Consider the following 17,967-nt stretch of genomic DNA (forward strand, 5'->3'; position numbering starts at 1 on the left):
GTTGTCTGCTTTTTTGGTGTCATATCCAAAAACTCATTGTCCAGATCAATGTCAAGAAGTTTTCTCTATGTTTCCTTATGGTAATCTTATGGTTTTAGGTCTTGTGTTTAAGTCCTTAATCCATTTTGAGTTGATTGCTGTATATGGTGTAAAATAAGAGTCCAATTTCATTTTTTTGCATGTGGATATACTCTGTCCTTTCCTTATTGTGTGTTCTTGGCATCTTGTTGAAGATCAGTTGGTCATGGATGCATGTGTGCTCTCTATTTTGTTCCACTGGTCTATATGTCTGTTTTTATCCCAACACCATACTGTTTTGATTACTGTCACTTTGTAATATATTTTGAAATCAGGACATGTGATGCCTCCTGTTTTGATCTCCTTTGTCAAGATTCCTTTGGCTATTGAAAATCTTTTGTGGTGTCATATGAATTTCAGGATTGATTTTTTTTATTTCTGTAAAGTAGGCCATTGGAATTTTGATGGGGATTGCATTGAATTTGTAGATTAAGTTAGGTAGTATGGACATTTTAATAATATTAATTCTTCTGGGGGCACCTGGTGGCTCAGTTGGTTAAACATCTGACTTCAGCTCAGATCATGATCTTGGGTTCCTGGGACAAAGTCCTGCGTTGGGCTCCCCACTTAGCGGGGAGTCTGCTTGTCCCTCTCCTTGTGCCCCTCCCCCAACTCATGCACACACACTCTCTCTCTCAAACAAATAAATAAAATCTCTAGAAAAAGAACAATATTAAATATTCCAATCCATGAACACAGGATATATTTCCATTTATCTGTGTCTTCTTTAATTTTCTTCATCAATGTTTTATAATTTTCAGTGTACAAATTTCACCTTTTTGGTTAAATTTATGCCTTATTATTATTCTTTTTCTTCCTATTGTGAATTTTTTGTTTTCTTAATTTCCTCTTTGGATAGTTCATTGTATATAAAAATGTGACTGATTTTTGTATGCTGCTTTTGTATCCTGCAACTTTACTGAATTTGTTTATTCATTCTAACAGTTATATTGTTGCATATTTAGGATTTTCTGCATATATGATCTTATAATTTATAAATAGATAATTTTACTTCTTCCTTTCCAACTTGAGTGCCTTTTCTTTCTCTTGTCTTTTTCTCTGATTAGGACTTCTAGTACTATGTTGAATGGAAGTGTGAAGAGCATTCTTGCTTTGTTCCAGATCTTAGAAGGAAAACGTACAGTTTTCCCCCCACTGATTATGAAGTTAGCTGTGTGCTTTTCATATGTGGCCTTTATTGTGTGTGGTAAGTTCCTTCTAGACCCATTTTGTTGAGAGTTTTTATCAAGAATGAATGTTGGATTTTGTCAGATGCCTTTTCTGTGTCTATTGACATGATCATATGGGTTTTTTTTTCTTTCATTCTGTTAATATGCCATTATCACATTGATTGATTTGCATATGTTGCACCATCCCAGGGAAAAACTTACTTGACTATAGTATGAGTTGAGTTTGGTTTGCTAGCATTTTATTGACGATTTTTTGTATTCATGTTCATCAGGGATAACAGCCTGTAATTCTCTTGTGGTGTCTCTGACTGGCTTCAGTGTCAGGGTAACACTGGCTTTGTAAAATGAGTTTAAATGTTTGTTGATTTTTGATCTTGATAGATTATCCCATTCTTCTATAATGTTCCCTTTCTAACTACAGGAGTGCCATTTAACTTAATTTAATTTACAGTTTACAAGAGGAATTTTCTTTATATGTATTAGTTTTTATTTAGTTTATTAACAACCAATTCATTTCCTCTTACTTTCTGCTAAAATCATGATCTTTCTCTCAATTTTAGTTTCCTTCTCTTCTGTAAAAGTTGATTGCAAAATAGAGAATCTTAATATAGAGGGAGATAACAGATAATACTTATGGAAAGAGTAGTCTGTGGTGGTGACAGTGAGGTAAACTCTACTTCAAATGATTACCTCAGCAAGTTCTCCTTTTCATTTTGGAGAATGGAGGATAATGTCTGGGGGGTGTGTAATGATGGTCGCAGTGGGACGGGTTGTTCCTCTCCCGAATGGGCTCAGCTCTGATGGGGTCATTGTGTTTGCCCAGATGGCATCACCAATCCTAGAACCTTCTGCTCTGAGGTTCAAATTCCCTGGTTTCATGCTTCTAGCACCCCATCCAGAGGTGTCCTCTTCAGGTCAGATATCAGCACCTGTTTCACCACAAAATGATGTAAACTTTCCGGGTTCCTAAGATGTTTTCTGATCATGCCCTTTCTTTAGAATTCTTAACAAAAGCTTTGTCCATAAGGAGGAAAAAAAGTAGGACATTAAAAACTCACATTTATGTTAAAGTTACTTCTAAGTAAGATACAGTTAGTTTCAAGTTAATGATTGTAGGGTTAGGATCATTTAGCATCTCATTAAAAATCCATAATGGGTATAAATAATGGGTAAAAAGTATAGCATTTACTGTAGATGGATTAGTATTTAGTAAATTTTTGTAAATTATTCCTAGATCAGGAGACACCTTGGCTATTTCGCTTCCTCAGACATCTCTTCAGTCTTTCTACTGAAAAGGATATGTATGTGGAGAGTATATAATTTCTAGATTATAGATCACATTTTCCTGATTCTTTGCATATGCTATGAGTTTTCATTGTATACCAAGGATTAAGGAAGATAAGTTCAGGAGGGTTAGACTATGTCATTTTCCTTTAAAGAGTATTGAGTTTTATTCAAGCAAGAAATTAAATTATTAGTGGGTTCTCTTGATCTTACCAGGTGGATCCTATTTCTGTTTTGCCAGATCTAGGTGTCCCTTATTCTAGGGCATGGTCTTTATTCAGATGGCGTGAGCTTCCTGGGATCCGAGTTGAATGCCTGTAATGTTCAGCAAACTTTCTCCACTCTGACTGTGTAGGACTTCAACCTCTCCCAGTCATGAGTGACCTGGGACCTCTGTGGAGCTCTTAGCCTGCAGCAGTTCTTCTCTGGAGGGCCTCTTAGAATTTGACATGCCCTCATGCAGTCCATCCTTCAGCCCAGGACCATGGGGAATGCCCACTCACACTTCTGCTATTCCTTCGCCTCTAGTCCCCTTCCCCAGAAATTCTAGGTTCTTCACCTGCTCTGAACTTCAATATCCACCTTTGCAAATCATGGAGATCAGAGCTCTCTGCTTGGGTTCTACCTCCCTTTGCTGCAGTCTGGAGTGTGCTTATGGATTGAAAGCCAGGGTGCATTGGGGCTCATTTCAAGTATTTCCCTTTTCTCTAGGATTACCACCCTCTGTATCCTGTTGTCAATGCTTGAAATCATTGGCTTTATAGATTGAGTTCAGTTTCATAGCTCTCTATGATGTAGGCTAGGGCTGATATGAGGTATCCTGTCAGGGTTGGAAGCTGAAGTCTGAATTTTGGGAGAAGCAGTTGAGTTTTTTAGAATAGGGCCACTCAAGTTTAACTCAATTCGTTGGTGCATTGGGTTTTTAAAATATTTGGCATATCTTCATGGTCTTTTGTTTACGTAAAATGTAGGCTTTTATAGCCTGAAGGAATTTAAAAAATCTTGTTAGCACCTGCTTTTAGAGATGAGAAACCAGGCCCCCAAAGGGTAGAGATTTGGGAAGGTTAAGAGCTAAGGGAATGGCAGAGCTGAGCTTATTTGTTTTTTAATACAGTACTTGCTGTGGAAGGCAGAATTGCTTATCTCTGTCTTCTTACCTTCCAGTTTCTTGTCTGAGACTCCCATTGTTCGAGAAAGTAATGAAAAGCCAGCTGATGAGGGAGATTGGGGAAGACTTTCACAGTCCCAGCCAGTATGGTGGCTCCTCAGGAAAATTAAACATAGAATTTTTATACGATCCAGCAACTCCGCTTCTGGGTATATACCCCAAGGAAACAAAAGCAGGCATTTGAATAGATACTTGTACGTCCATGTTCATAGTCAAAATGTGGAAGCAACCCAAGTGTCCATTGATGGATGAATGAATACCAAAATGTGGTATATGCCTACAAAGGAATATTATTCAGTCTGTAAAAGGAAAGAGATTCTGACACAGGCTGCAATGTAGATGAACCTTGAGGACTTTGTGTGAAGTGAAATAAGCCAGTCACAAAAGGACAAATACGATCCCACTGATATGATAGATCAAGTTCATAGAGACAGGAAGTAGAATGGTGGCTGCCAGAGCTGGAGAAAGGGGGAATGGGGAGTTTGAGTTCCAGTTTGTGATGAAGAAAACGTTCTGGAGATGGATGGCTGTGATGGTTGCACAATAATGTGGATGTACTTATTGTCACTGAAGTGCACACTTGTAAAAGTTGAGGTGGTAAATTTTATGTTATGTGTATTTTACCACAATTTAAAAAAAGAAGAATTACACGCAGAGAATTGGGAAGGGGGCTTGGAGCTGAGAGATACCGATCAATAATAAGCATAATTAGAATAACTATAATTCTTGAGTAAACCTGCCACAGGATACTCTCGCTTTCTGCAACTAAAGTAATGTCGATTTGCTAGTTTCCTGGTACAGAGGCTCTTTGTGTTTGTATTAAGCTCTGGGGCATTAAAGACTCAGAACACATCCTCATGGACCTGGTTGGGTTCCCAAGTTGTAAAGAAGGGAGCACGGAGTCCTGCACATGTCACCATGTGAAAATGTGCCAGGCACCAGGCACATTCTACAGAAATGGCTCCACTTTCTGGGAGATTTATAATGGCAAACCGCATTTAAATACACAACCCACAAACGGTCATGTGGATTTTCATGTAGGAAAGATGTTAGGGTTTGGGGCGACGGCCAAGAAAGAATTCTTGAGACGTCTTTGGTGCAAAAAGGTGGTTTTATTAAAGCATAGGGACAGGACCCGTGGGCAGATGGAGCTGCTGCCCTGGGGTCGTGAGGAGTGGCTGACTATATACTTTCAACTTGGGAAGGGGTTAGGGATAGCATAAGTCTCTAAGGAGTTTTGGAGGCAAGGTTTCCAGGACCTTGAGGAGCTAGCTATTGTTAAAAAGAGGTCAATTATTACTGCCTAACAAAACCTTAATCATGAGACCCTTTGGATGTATATCGGTAGGTCATATGCTTTGGGGATAAGTGCCAACATATATCTTGGGGGGTAGAGATAAAGGATGTTTCCAAAGGAATTTTCATATGTTAAAGTAGACTTACAGCATCCTGGGGTCAGGCTAAAATTCCCTTTTGCCCCTAGCAAAGTATTAACATCGAGGCCGCTGAGTTCCTAGAGGAATGTCACTCTGCCTGTTTCAGGGACTTGTCAACGGGCTGTAGGTCGTAAGGAAATTTAATTTTTCTTTTGCCTTTGTTTCCCACATCAGATTTAGTTTGGGGTGGTGTCTGCTCCGTACTTCCATGGTACTGGGGATACCCATCTTGGGTTTCCTGAGGTGGAGCCTGAGTGGGTAAAGGGAGGAATTTTGGAATCAGACAGATATGGGTTCAACTCTAGGATTTCTTCTCTTTAGTTTCTGGTTGTTTTTACTGTCCGCATCTAAAGTGCCATGTTGGTTCTCTGACTGCCCCCAAAACTGCTGTATGCTGGGCTCTCTTTTTCTGCAATTTCCGTTCACTCATTGTTCTCATATGCTACCTTGTGGTGGGCAGTACTCAAGTGATCTACTATTTGTGGCATAGGATAGATCACAAAACTTCTCTGAGGTCTCAATGTCCTCATTTGTAAAACAGGATGATAATTATACTGACATCCCATAGGTGTGCTATGAAGATTAGATGATATTTGGGTGAAAGTGGTTTGCAAACTGCAGAGGTGTAATGTAAAATATTGCCATTCTGGTGTCCTATTAATGACAAAACATTACTGAGTGCTTTTATCTGTCATTTCCTCCATCCATCTCCCTTCTGGCTATTTGTATATTTGTATGTATAGATATATATCTATCATCTATCTATCTATCTAGCCACAGATATAGAAGAGAGACGAACAAATGCAATTAAGTCAATCTATTTATTTCTGTGTTTGATGAGAGCAGATGGGAGGACATGTATCCCCCCAAGGCCATATAAACTTCCTGGGCTTTGCACCGACTACATTATCCCAGAATCAAGCCTTGTGGCCAGCACAATGCCATGTAGTGACCTTGGGCCTGGGGTACCTGAATCTTCCTTTGCAGTAAGGGTGGACCATCGAGATCTAAGTTTTGATCAATCAAGATTCACTTTGACATCTGTGCAACCCAAACTCCATTAAGGTGTCACTGTGGAGGAGCAAAGGGAAGGATGTTGTCAAGAGAGCAATGTCCATTGTGGGGATTCACTCAGAAAATGTCTCTATGTACTTATATTTAATTTGCTGACATTATTGCTCATTCCATAAAGAACTTTAGGCATCTCACAAGGGGAATTTTGATGTTTCTGTTGATCTTTGGATGCTGATTTCATGAATAGGCACTGGTTACAGGCTGAGCTATATGAGTTTAAAATGAACCCAGTGTTTAATCTGGCATCTTAATACTACTGAAAGATTCAGAATTGATAGAAATGGATTCCTAACAGATTAGAAATGTCTCCATGGAGGATGAGTGAAACATAAGAATCCAACAGAGAGTAGGTACAATGACAAGAAAAGAAATACATAGGGTGATGCAAATACATTCATCAACAATATATTGGAAGTTTTGTGGATGCTTGTCATGCTCCAGGAACTCTTGCCGGGAAGCAGTGAATGAGAGAGCAGCATAGGAAACAGTTTCTGCCTTCTGAGTGATTCCGTTCTCCATGTGTGGAGCGGGGTGAACCATCTAGTACAGCAGATGGTGCCCAGTGCCATCCAGTCCAGGGAAAGAGGCCCAGAAAGGGCGTAGGGAGAGGGTGTGTTAGGGGTAATGCAATTTTAAAGGAAGCAGGTGGCAAGACCTCACTGAGGACCTTCCAGCAAGGACCGGGAAGTGAGGGGATATCTGAGTAGAAAGTCCCAGTGTTTGAGGAATGCTGGAGGCCAGTGAGACTAGAGCAAGGGAGGTGGGTTAGAAATGAGGTTGCACGGTGGGTGTAGGCGGCTTCTGGAGCCCCTGGGCAGGTTTGGCTTTCACCTGAGTGAGATGGCAGGTTGCTGGGGGGCTGCTGGAAGCTATGTACAGAGAAGACACTAAGGGGCAGGGATAGAGGCAACGGGGGAGCTAGGTCGACAGTGGCTGAGCCAGGGGAAGGGAGAAGGTGGGAGAGCTGGTCACACCTGGATGACTCCGAAGGCAATCTAACAGCAATTTCTTGCTTGGATCAGAGGTGGGATTTGAGATGCAGAGAGGAACCAGGGTGGACTGCAAGACCAAGTGGACTAGGAGAAGGGAGCTACTGTTTCCAGAGGGAGGGGAGGCCCAGGGAGGGTTTGGTTTAGGGCATGTGACCTTAGCATAGGAACTCCTCAGGAGTGTGGGTGGGCACTTAAGAGATAGCAGCCTGAGTTTAGAGGTTTGCATCCAGGTGGTGCTGAGAGTCTGGGATAGGGTGCAGTTTTGGAGGGAACGGGGGTGGTTGCAGAAAAGATGAGGCCTGAGGTGCGAGAGCCCCTTCTTATTGACTCCGTGGGACATGGTAAGAGGAGAGGAAGGGCCTGAATGTCACTTCAGGTCCCTGGGCACATCGATGAACCCCCTCTGAATCTCTGTTTCCACTTAGTTATTTTTAAAGATTTTATTTATCTATTTGAGAGAGACAGGGGGAGAGAGAGAGCAAGAGAGCGCAAGCAGGGGGAGGGGCAGGCAGAGGGAGAAGCAGGTTCCCTGCTGGAGCAAGGAGCCCAAAGCAGGGCTCCATCCCAGGACCCTGAGATCATGACCTGAGCCGAAGACAGACACTTAACTGACTGAGCCACCCAGGTGCCCCTCTCTGTTTCCATTTATAAGATGAAGAGAGCAATACCCACTTCCCAGGGCTGCTATAATTGGTGACGTCATGCCTGCATGAATGCTGCTTACCTCAGTGCCCAGTGCCGATATCCTGTCTCCAACACAAGAGGCGCGATGGGGCCCACTGAGCCATCCTGAGGCCCTCTGATTGAAAGCAACTTCTCTAAAAAGTCTGGGAGAATTACTGGGGAAATGCTTTCCACCTGGCTTTGCTATTCCCTTCCTAAACCTTGCGTCTTGCCTTCTGGTGCTCTCAGCCCAGACATCTTCCGAGGCATTTTCCCTTTGCTGGTTGCCTACACCCCTTCCCCCATCCCCCTTTTCAAAACTTAGCTGTGTTTCTGTTCCAGTTTTGCAAACACCATTCTCACCTAGGTGCCAGAATAAACTGGCCAGAGAGTTAATGTGTTAATGGTGCCGGTGGGTGTCTGGTTAACCTTCTCAATGGATCTGCAGTCCGAAGTCACCGGACCCTCCCCCCACCAGCCAAGTAGTTGCTGCATAAAAACCTGCTGTTTTCCCTGGGGGGTTAGGGGATGAGGGGGGCGGGGAGAAGTGAGAAACCAGGAAGCCAAGGTTTCTGGGAAGCTCTAGAGAAAGAGTCGAGATCTTCTATGTGCTGTGAAGTGGTTTTCACACACAACTGATAAAATCATGCTGTTCTTGAAATTAAGATACTGGCATTGAACAAGCACGAATGTAGACTAAATATATGATTGTCTCAACCTGATTAACAATGGAATGGCCCTAACAATAGGTCTCACAGAGTGAGAAGAACTGGGGGTGCTTGCTCTTGCCTTGCTATAGTTGGGAATATTGTGAGACACAGGCAATTAGTGGAAGAAAAATAACTTGAAGGTGAAGTGCTTTCTGATAGTACTTAAAACATTCTTCCAAAATACACAGATTTAATGAAAAGAGGAAAAATTTAGTGAAGATAACACCATCATTGTAAAACAAAGTCTGTTTCTAGGGAAGCAGCAATATTTTCCTTTTTAACAGAAGCAGAATGTAATGGTGAACTTTGAGAATTCCAATCCTTGAACTTGAGAGTCAGGAGTTGAGTAAATTCCATTATTTGTGTAGATTTAACAAATTAACTCAGAAGTCTGTTCTTGGCCAAGCTTATACACACTCTGAAATAACAGATTTTAGCAGCTTAAAATCTTGAATTTCCTAAATTACTTCTCTATGTGGCTTCTTTGGTTTTCATTATTATTACTAAAGCAGAAAAAAATGCTCATGCCTCCCCATATTTCAGCAAACACAGATAAAACCCAAACCAAAGAGACTGAAGACCCACCCCTTCAGTAAGTAGCAGATGGTGGACCTGAGACCATTTCAGTTATCATGTTGCTAGTTGCCCTTTGAGAATTTTTTTCCGAGAATATTTTCCTCTCCAAAATGGGATAATACCATAAATATTATGCGCTTTTCTCAGTGCATAATGCATCTGGAGCCCGTTTTCAGTTCGGCAATGTGCTGTCAGTACAATGCAGTGTTAGATGCCGCATGGCTTCTAAGCCAAGCATCATGCTTCTGAGCTGCTCTTTCACCATTAACAACAGGCACAAACTTCCACTTATAAGATAAATAAGTACTAGGGATGCAGTGTACAACATGATGCCTATAGCTAATTCCACTGTATGATATATAGAAAGTTGCTAAAAGAGTGAATCCTAAGAGTTCTATTACAAGGAGAAAAATGTTTTCTTTTTTCTTCTTTTTTTAAAAAAATATTTTATTTATTTGAGAGGGAGAGAGAAAGCGAAAGCATGCATGGGAGGAGGGGTAGAGTGGGGTGGCGGGGGAGGAAGTGGGGTAGAGAGAGAGGGAGAAGCAGATTCCCTACTGAGCAGGGAGCCCGATGGAGGGCTCGATCCCAGGACCCAGAGATCACGACTGGAGCAGAAGGCAGACGCTTAACCGACTGAGCCACCCAGGCGCCCTTTTTTCTTCTTTCTTTTAGTTGTGTCTATATGAGATAATGGATGCTAGCTGAACCTACTGTGGTCATCATTTCACAATAGATGTAAATCTAAACAATGTGCTGTATGTCTTAAACGTATACAGTGATGTATGTTAATTATTTCTTAGGAAAACTGAAAAGAAAAAAAAGATTAAGAGCCCCTGCCCTGATACAGCTTACAGTTTGGTGAGAGATAGAGAAGCAAGAAATAATATACCACATAGCAACACAGAAGAACAGGCAGATGGAAGAACCACAGCTTTTTGGAAGAAGCAGTCTTTAAGCTGAGATTTGAAAGACAAGTCAGAATGAAGCCGACCCAAAGCAGGAGATGGTGTTCCAGGCGGGGGGATCACACTGGCACGAAGACTCTGTGAGGGAAAAGCCATTCAGGGGTCCAGGAGGAAGTGGGCTCAGTGGGCAAAGGGGCTGTACACTGGGATGTGTTTTGCCTTTGGCCAGACCCCCGTAGTCCCACAGATTTGCACTGATGTGCATTTTCAAAATCTAAAAGGCAATAAACTCAACATTCCACGTTCATTAAACAAATATAGCTGCCATGTATAAAAGCTAAATCCAAAAACCATGCTCCAGACCCTGTGGGGTCTAGTTCCTCATCTATGAAGCAGGAAAAAGAATACCCATTCCAAGTCTACAAGGGGATTATAACGTGATGTGTATTTACGGCACCCAGCCTAGCCCTGTGCCGTACAGAGCAGGAGCAGACAGTATAGGATCTGAAAATCTTCCTGAACATTCTGTGGGAATGAATTTACATTGAGAATTCAGTCCTGGCACCTGAAACAAATGCAGTGTTATATGTCAGTTATATCTCAAAGGAAAAAAAAAAACAGAAAAAGCTTTCAGTCCTGGGAAGGGGAACGGTGTGATGTGAGCGGTCTTTAGGGCAGTAAAAAATGCACTGACTAAGTAGCACAAGCCATCATCTTTAAAGGAGCTGGGGGTGGGGGTGGGGGAGCAGGGAGAACAGCCTGTGAAACTTGAAGTGGAAAAATAAAACCCTGTTAAAAAACAAAACCCAAAAGAACAAGTGGAGGTGGGGAGGGGCAGGGCCAGGGCATGGAGGCTGGTGGGAAACCGCAGTGCCTAGTCAAGGTCCGATGGGGGGTAAGCCCCATGAAAACGATTGGGTGTTTGGACTTTATGTTGAGTAGCCATCCGTTGAGCAGAAGAATGACAATCAGATTTGGGTTTTGGAAAGATTACTCAGACTAGAGTGAAGGGAGGGGCTTAGTGGGGTGCCCGAGTGTGTCAGTCACACCAGGGAGAGGCCTCTGCTGAGTCTGAAAAAGTGGAAACAGAGAGAGAAGATTGATTCAAGAAGTATTTAGGAAGTAGATAGGAATGGACATCCCTTGTGTTTGTAATGGGCACAGAGACGCCGCTGCACATCCTCTTAAGGAAAGACTTGCTTCCCTGCGGGATGGGCTGTCAGCCACTCCGGACCACCTGCCCTCAGCCCTATCTTCCCCGCGGTTCGCATTCAGGGACTGACAGGTGGAGCCACAGAGATGCAGGATCCGCTGAACCTGGGACAACATTCACAGACCATTTCAGCTCCCGCATTCTCAACTCCCCTCTCTGCCCAGTCCCGCCCCACCTGCGCCCACTGCACCCCAAGGTGACCAGGAGGGAAGGAGACTCGGGATCTGTGTGTGGGTTTCTGGTGGCATTACTCACTGGGATTGAGAACTCAAAGGGGAACTTGGGTTGCAGGGAGGGATGCAGATGGTGAGCTTAGCATGAAGCATGTGAACGTGGGGTGCTTGTGGCCTAGTCTTATGGAGACACCCAGTAGGTGAATCAACTGTGTCCTTGTCTTGGATTTGAGGTTGAGTCTGGTTTGCAGCAACATAGTCACAGATATATTTCTTTCTTTCCTTTTTTTTTTTTTAAAGATTTTTATTTATTTATTTGACAGAGACACAGCGAGAGAGGGAACACAAGCTGGGGGAGTGGGAGAGGGAGAAGCAGGCTTCCCGCAGAACAGGGAGCCTGATGCGGGGCTCGATCCCAGGACCCTGGGATCACGACCCGAGCCGAAGGCAGATGCCTAATGACTGAGCCACCCAGGCGCCCCGATATATTTCTTTCTATCTTTTCCTGGCACCTCTCTGCTCATGTTGTTCTGAAATACTTCCAGTTTTTTGGTTTTTTAATTTTTTTAATTTTTAAAATCCAAAAAATATTTTATTTATTTATTTGAGAGAGAGAGAGCAAGTGAGCACAAGCAGGGGGGAAGAGGGAAAAACAGGCTCCCCACTGAGCAGGGAGCCCGATGTGGGGCTTGATCCCAGGACCCTGAGATCATGACCTGAGCCAAAGGCAGACGCTTAACTGACTGAAGCCACCCAGGCGCCCCTTGGTTTTTTTTTTTAAGTAAGCTCTATGCCCAACATGCGGCTCAAACTTACAGCCCTGAGATCAAGAGTCACATGCTCTACCGACTGAGGAAGCCAGGCATCCCTCCGGTTTCACCTCTGAGTCCTTACATGTGCTATGATCTCTGCCTGGAAAATTCTTCCTTTCCCCTTCTGCTCTTCCCTTGCTTAATTTCTACTCATCCTGGGGACTTGATTTCTTCTAGAAAGTCATCTCAGAGGTACTCGGACCTGGTTTAAGGGACTGACCGACATATTCCCAGAGCATTCCATATCCTGGCACTTGTCATGTGATATTAAAATTGCTGATTTCTTTTTCTTTGTATTCTCCTCAACTTTTATAAACTTTGTGAGGAAAGGGACTTGGTTTGAGTTGTTGAAAGCTTTATCCCCAGCACCTCCTGTGGTCCTGACAGAGGAAGTGTCGATGAATAATTGTTGAGTGAACCAGTGGTAATTAAAAGAAAGCCTTAAGAAAAAGCAGAGGGATGCCCAGATTTAATGTAAAGTCGGAAGCAGAAGAGTAAACAAAAGAGGCGTAATTTATTTACTAAATTAACCAGAACTTACTGAACTAATATTGTCAGGCATTAAAGTCCTCCCAGCATTTTTTTAACAATGTGCTATGAAAAACAACGCTATTGTGTAAATTTTAAATTATGTCCTTAAGGTGATAAAAGTGGAATTTCTATGTTAGAAATTTCATATTAGATTTTCTGTATCTATTAATTATAGTTTACCACCAGAAACATTGTCTTGTTTTTGTGCTTATTTCCCAGCCCTACATTATTTAACATTTTTAACACAAAACTCTCATTTACTTATTAAATTTAAAAATTGTAGCAAAATATACATGTCATACAATTTACCATTTTAACCATTTTAAGGGTATAAGTCGGGGGTATTAAGTACATTCATAACATTGTACAACCATTACCACTGTCCATTTCCAGAATTTTTTCTCATCATTCCAAAAAGAAAGTCTGTCTATTGAACAATAACTTCCCATTTCTTCCTTATTGACTAGGGGAATTTGTTGCATGTTTTAAGAAGGAATTTTGGGCTTAATTTCATTTTAATCCAGCAATGGGAACGTTGACTCTTACAAACTTCTGATTCTGCATTTTGCCAACAACCAGAAACATGGGTGAATAATTGTATCTTTTTTGCCAAGGAATAGAGCTTTGAGAAAACAATATTTGGGCCCAAATGCCATAGAATAAACAGGCTTTAGGGCTTTTTAGACCCAGAAGAGCATCCTTTGCAATGCTGAAAGCTCCTCAGTCTGAGGGATTTTTCGTCTAATTATTTAAAATAAGCAAAGGTCGCCTGGGTGGCTCAGTCGTTAAGCGTCTGCCTTGGGCTCAGGTCATGATCCCAGGGTGCTGGGATCAAGCCCCGCATCGGGCTCCCTGATTGGCAGGAAGCCTGCTTCTCCCTCTCCCACTCCCTGGCTTGTGTTTCCTCTCTCGCTGTGTCTCTCTCTGTCAAACAAACAAACAAACAAACAAACAAATCTTTAAAAAAAAAGAAAAGAAAAGCAGCTTAAAAAAATAAAATAAAATAAGCAAAGGTCAACACAATTAGGATTTTGAAAGCTTATCCTAAAGTAGGAACAAGATACGGGGGTAGGAGGGACTCTCTTTGTCTTTGCAAGTGAAATTCTTAATCCTAGATACCGATGAGGTGTAACTTATGTGAAGTGGTAGCAATTTTAAGAAGATTGTAAGGAAAAATGTAGTTTTTGCTTTGAAATGATTTCCCGGAGAAGGGAGATTTGTGTTGAAAATTGTGCTAAATTTCTTCTGGGGTGCTTTCATGACAAGTCAGAATAACCCAAGGATGAGCCACTGTGGGATGGAGAGGAGCATATATCTGAGACTTGATAGGAATCCTGAGGTTGAGGCACGTCTGGACACCCACCTAAAACAATGGCAATTTGCAGCTCTGCTAATTATTGGTTCCAGCCTCTCTTTTACCCTTAGAATTACTAAGCAAAAAGGTATTGTATTGAAACTCTGGCATAATAGGAGGGAAAATTTATGGAGGATTAACTTTCTTTCATCTTTTTACCTTTAAGTAGGGGAACAAGTCTAACAACCTGAATTTTAAAAAAGGACGTGCCTATAAAGGCTTTGAAGTTTTTCTTTGTAAACAGAAATGAATTTATTTGAACTCTTTCCCTTCAAAGTAAAAGCCTTACTAGCAAGCGATTTCCTTATACATTCCTTGCTCTTTATGAAAGATTATACAGTAAAAAAGAAGATCTGATAGGGAGTGGGGGCAAGCCAACCTCTTTGGAATATTAATAAATGCCGATGAGCTCATATAAATGACAGAACAATTTTTTCAATGATGAAAACCTTTTCTTTCTGTACTCCAGAAGCATTAAAAAGCTTATCATGACGATAGGTTAACAGAGGGAAAAATCCAAATAATACTCTGATCCTAAGATGTCTGCATCTCAGGGCTATTTAAATTCAGCCAATTGCCGTCCCATCATGGGGCTATGTTTTAGCCTCTGAGTGGACAACAAAAGGTATAAAATGCTTAAAAATAGCTAAAGTTGATGTCTTACAGAAGTCACCAGTTTTATGGCCACCCGACCTTCAGAATGCTTTCTTTTCTTTCTTTTTTTTTTTTTTAAGATTTTATTTAGAGAGAGAGAGAGAGAGAGAGAGAGAGAGAGAGAGAACGAGCAGGGAGGAGGGTCAGAGGGAGAAGCAGACTCGCTGCGGAGCAGGGAGCCCGATGCGGGACTCGATCCCACGACCCCCTGGATCACTACTGGAGCCAAAGGCAGACGCTTAACCGACTGAGCCACCCAGGTGCCCTCAGAGTGTGTTCTTGATTAAAAGTGTAATCTGCAGCAGGCAGAGAGCAGCCTTGGTCCCCATGCTGGCTGTGCCACTTGTCCACTCTCCCACCGCACAAACTTTCTGGGACTCTGTTTCCTCATTTGTGCAATGGGATAGGAATAGGGGATAATTCAGGAAGCTACTTCTGGGGGGTGGCATGGGATTGTAGGAGATGTTTGCTTTACATACTTTTGAAAAGCTTTGCCTCAATTTTATTTTACTAAGAAGAAAGAGAATATTTGGATTCTATGTAGCCATGTGTGTATGCAGTCTGGCTCACATTTGTAAGGCAACATTGGGAGAGCTCTTACCTGGGAAGTTGTGGTCAGCATGACTCTGGGCAAGTGACAAGACCTGTCTGGGCTCACCTTCTCTCATGGTAAAATGAGGGGTGTCAGGCTCAGACCTCTCTACAGACTCCAACACTTGAATCTTCAAAATCAACCAGTTGCTTCATGTGAGAGATGGGTTCTGGAGAGCAGGAAGAATTGGGAATTGTTTTTGTTGGCTGAGATTGGAAAGGGAGACCCAACATCCCTGAGGCAGGGAGCACCCCCTATGTGATTGCCTGAAACCACCATCTCCTTGTGCTCTCGGTTGGTTGGAAGCCCTATACACACATTCTCATGCAGGCTGGGTAAACCAAGGCAAGGTTGCTTTTGCTGAGCTTGGGCACATCACTGCTAGACCCTTCAGTGGGTAAGGCTTTCATTCTCCAGAATTTCTTTCCTGCCTGGTCATCCCTCATCTCCCCCTTCATATACATATGTGCATGTCAAAGTTTAGTGTTCTTAACTTTTTTCCAGTGTCTCACATTATTTTTTTAAATAAATGTTTATATTTTGGAATAATTATAGATTTACAGAAAAGTTGCAAAAATAGCACAGGACACAGTGTTCATGTATACCTCTTGCCAGTTTGCCTCATTGTTAACACCTCTCTCTTTCTCTCTCTTTCTGTGTGTGTGTGTGTGTGTGTGTGTGTGTGTGTGTGTGTATTCTGCTTTGTTTTATAGGTACTTCGTATTTCAACCCCACATGCTTTTCTGGCTACACAGATCTCACCTCAAGATGTTGAGACACATCAGGTAGTCTATGAATTTACCATTCCTGAGGATCTTAGGCCAATCTCAACTGCTATCCTTCATGCCTGAGAATTTTCCTCCCCTCTGTTCTGTGCTAGATTTCTGGTTCCTAAAATCTCTATTTCTCTTTTCTTTGGCTTGCTAATTCATCAGCTCTAAAAAATAGATTTCTGAATAAAAAAACATGGTAAATAAAATTTTGCATTTCTAAAAATGGCTGTGTTCTAGCCTCACATTTGGTTGATAAGTTGGCTGTATATAGAACTTTCCTTTCCATTCCAGCACTGCTGTTGGGACGTCCAAGGCCATTCTGATCACGATCTTTTACATGGGGTCTGTTTGTTTCTGTTTACTTTTTCTTTCTGAAAGTGTGCAGGATCTTTTGTTTCCAGCTTTCCCCCCCTGTATACCCCTTTTTTATACAACCTGCTCATGCTCTGTGGTTGCAATATATTATCTTCGTTAGTATTGGTTTTATTTCTAATAATTTCTTCCCCCGGCAGAGTTTCTTATTTCTTCCAAGTTACTTTTTTTCTGTTCGTTTTGGTCCATTTCTTTCTCAATCTCATTCTTTCTGTCTCTCTGTCTCTCTCTCTCTCATTCTTTAACGATAAATCCTTTGCTCAGATGTTGGGTAATGTTGGTTGTAGGCTCATATAAGGGGAGACTAAAAAGTGGCTTGGAAAACACCATGGCTTGGAGACTCTGATGCATAAAGTCCTTGCTGTAGAGAGCTGGGTCTGGGCTGATGAGTTGTGCAATCTCTAATATAAATATTTTTATATTTATATGCGTAGGTCATAGTCTCTGGAGAAGACAGTGATTCCTGTCTTCTGCCCAGAAGCGGAGCCGGCCTGCCAGCATCGGGGAAGCTGAGTGCGGGGAGAGGAACAGCCCTCAGCAACAAGATCCCTCCTCACAGGGTTACATACCCACCTTCCTGCCTGGTATCGTCCAGTCCAGAGACTGGCTCTTAGCTCTCTTTAGAGAACAAACCTATAGTTTCGGGCTCTGGTGGGGGAGGAGTGGGGGATCTGACAGTTGTTGATGTAGACTTTCAATCAATCATCTTTCTTTAGGGTCTCCTTTTACCCCTAACTCTCAGAGGTCCCTAATGGGGCCATTCTGGAGGCCTCAAAAAATTCATATTAATCAATCCATTCAATTCTTACCTGCCTTCATAGGATTCCGTTGTCTTGGGTCTGCCAATTCATTTGTGACTCATCTGCCTGCTTTCTAGCATCTATCATTATTGCCACCTCCTCTCTGTTTTCTCTTTTCTTGTGGTTTTCTGCCTTAACAAAATCTGGTTACTGTCGTTTTAGTGGGATTTCAATAGAATCAGAAAGTGGGATTTCAATAGAACCAAAAGGTTCAATAGAACCACACCACCCACTATCTTGGCCATCGACAGTCTCCGTGTTTATTGCTCTTGTAATTATCATTACTATCTTCTGCTCTCCCTGTCTTTTCCTTTCACTACTCGGCTTTCCTGTGACAAAGCCCCACATTGCAGATAAACTGTCTGTGAATTACAGATGTCAAAGCATTCATCGACAGAAATTGTTCTGATTTCTTCATTTTAATGACACAGAGACCAAGGAAGAGAAAGATTAAATGATTTACAGCAGGGCCGACACAGGGGCAGGTCAAATGTCTTCTGCTATTCAACGTTATTTCCATTCCAATGGCACAGTTTCTGCCAGGCAGACTGCCACACTTACATTCCAAAGGATGGTGCTTGCTGTCAATAGGGTCAAAAGCCCTTATAGCACAA

At 42.2% G+C, this 17,967-nt stretch overlaps 1 long non-coding RNA gene across 1 annotated transcript; it reads left to right on the forward strand.

The window, feature by feature from the left end:
* The first annotated feature begins 1,182 nt into the window (after positions 1-1,182).
* On the forward strand, positions 1,183-17,143 carry LOC113910323. Its single transcript, XR_003516006.1, has 3 exons — positions 1,183-1,285; positions 16,122-16,193; positions 16,988-17,143. It is a non-coding gene; the product is annotated as an uncharacterized LOC113910323 (long non-coding RNA).
* Positions 17,144-17,967: the final 824 nt, after the last annotated feature.

Source organism: Zalophus californianus, chromosome 4 (assembly GCF_009762305.2).
Source record: "Zalophus californianus isolate mZalCal1 chromosome 4, mZalCal1.pri.v2, whole genome shotgun sequence".
Lineage (NCBI taxonomy): Eukaryota > Metazoa > Chordata > Mammalia > Carnivora > Otariidae > Zalophus > Zalophus californianus.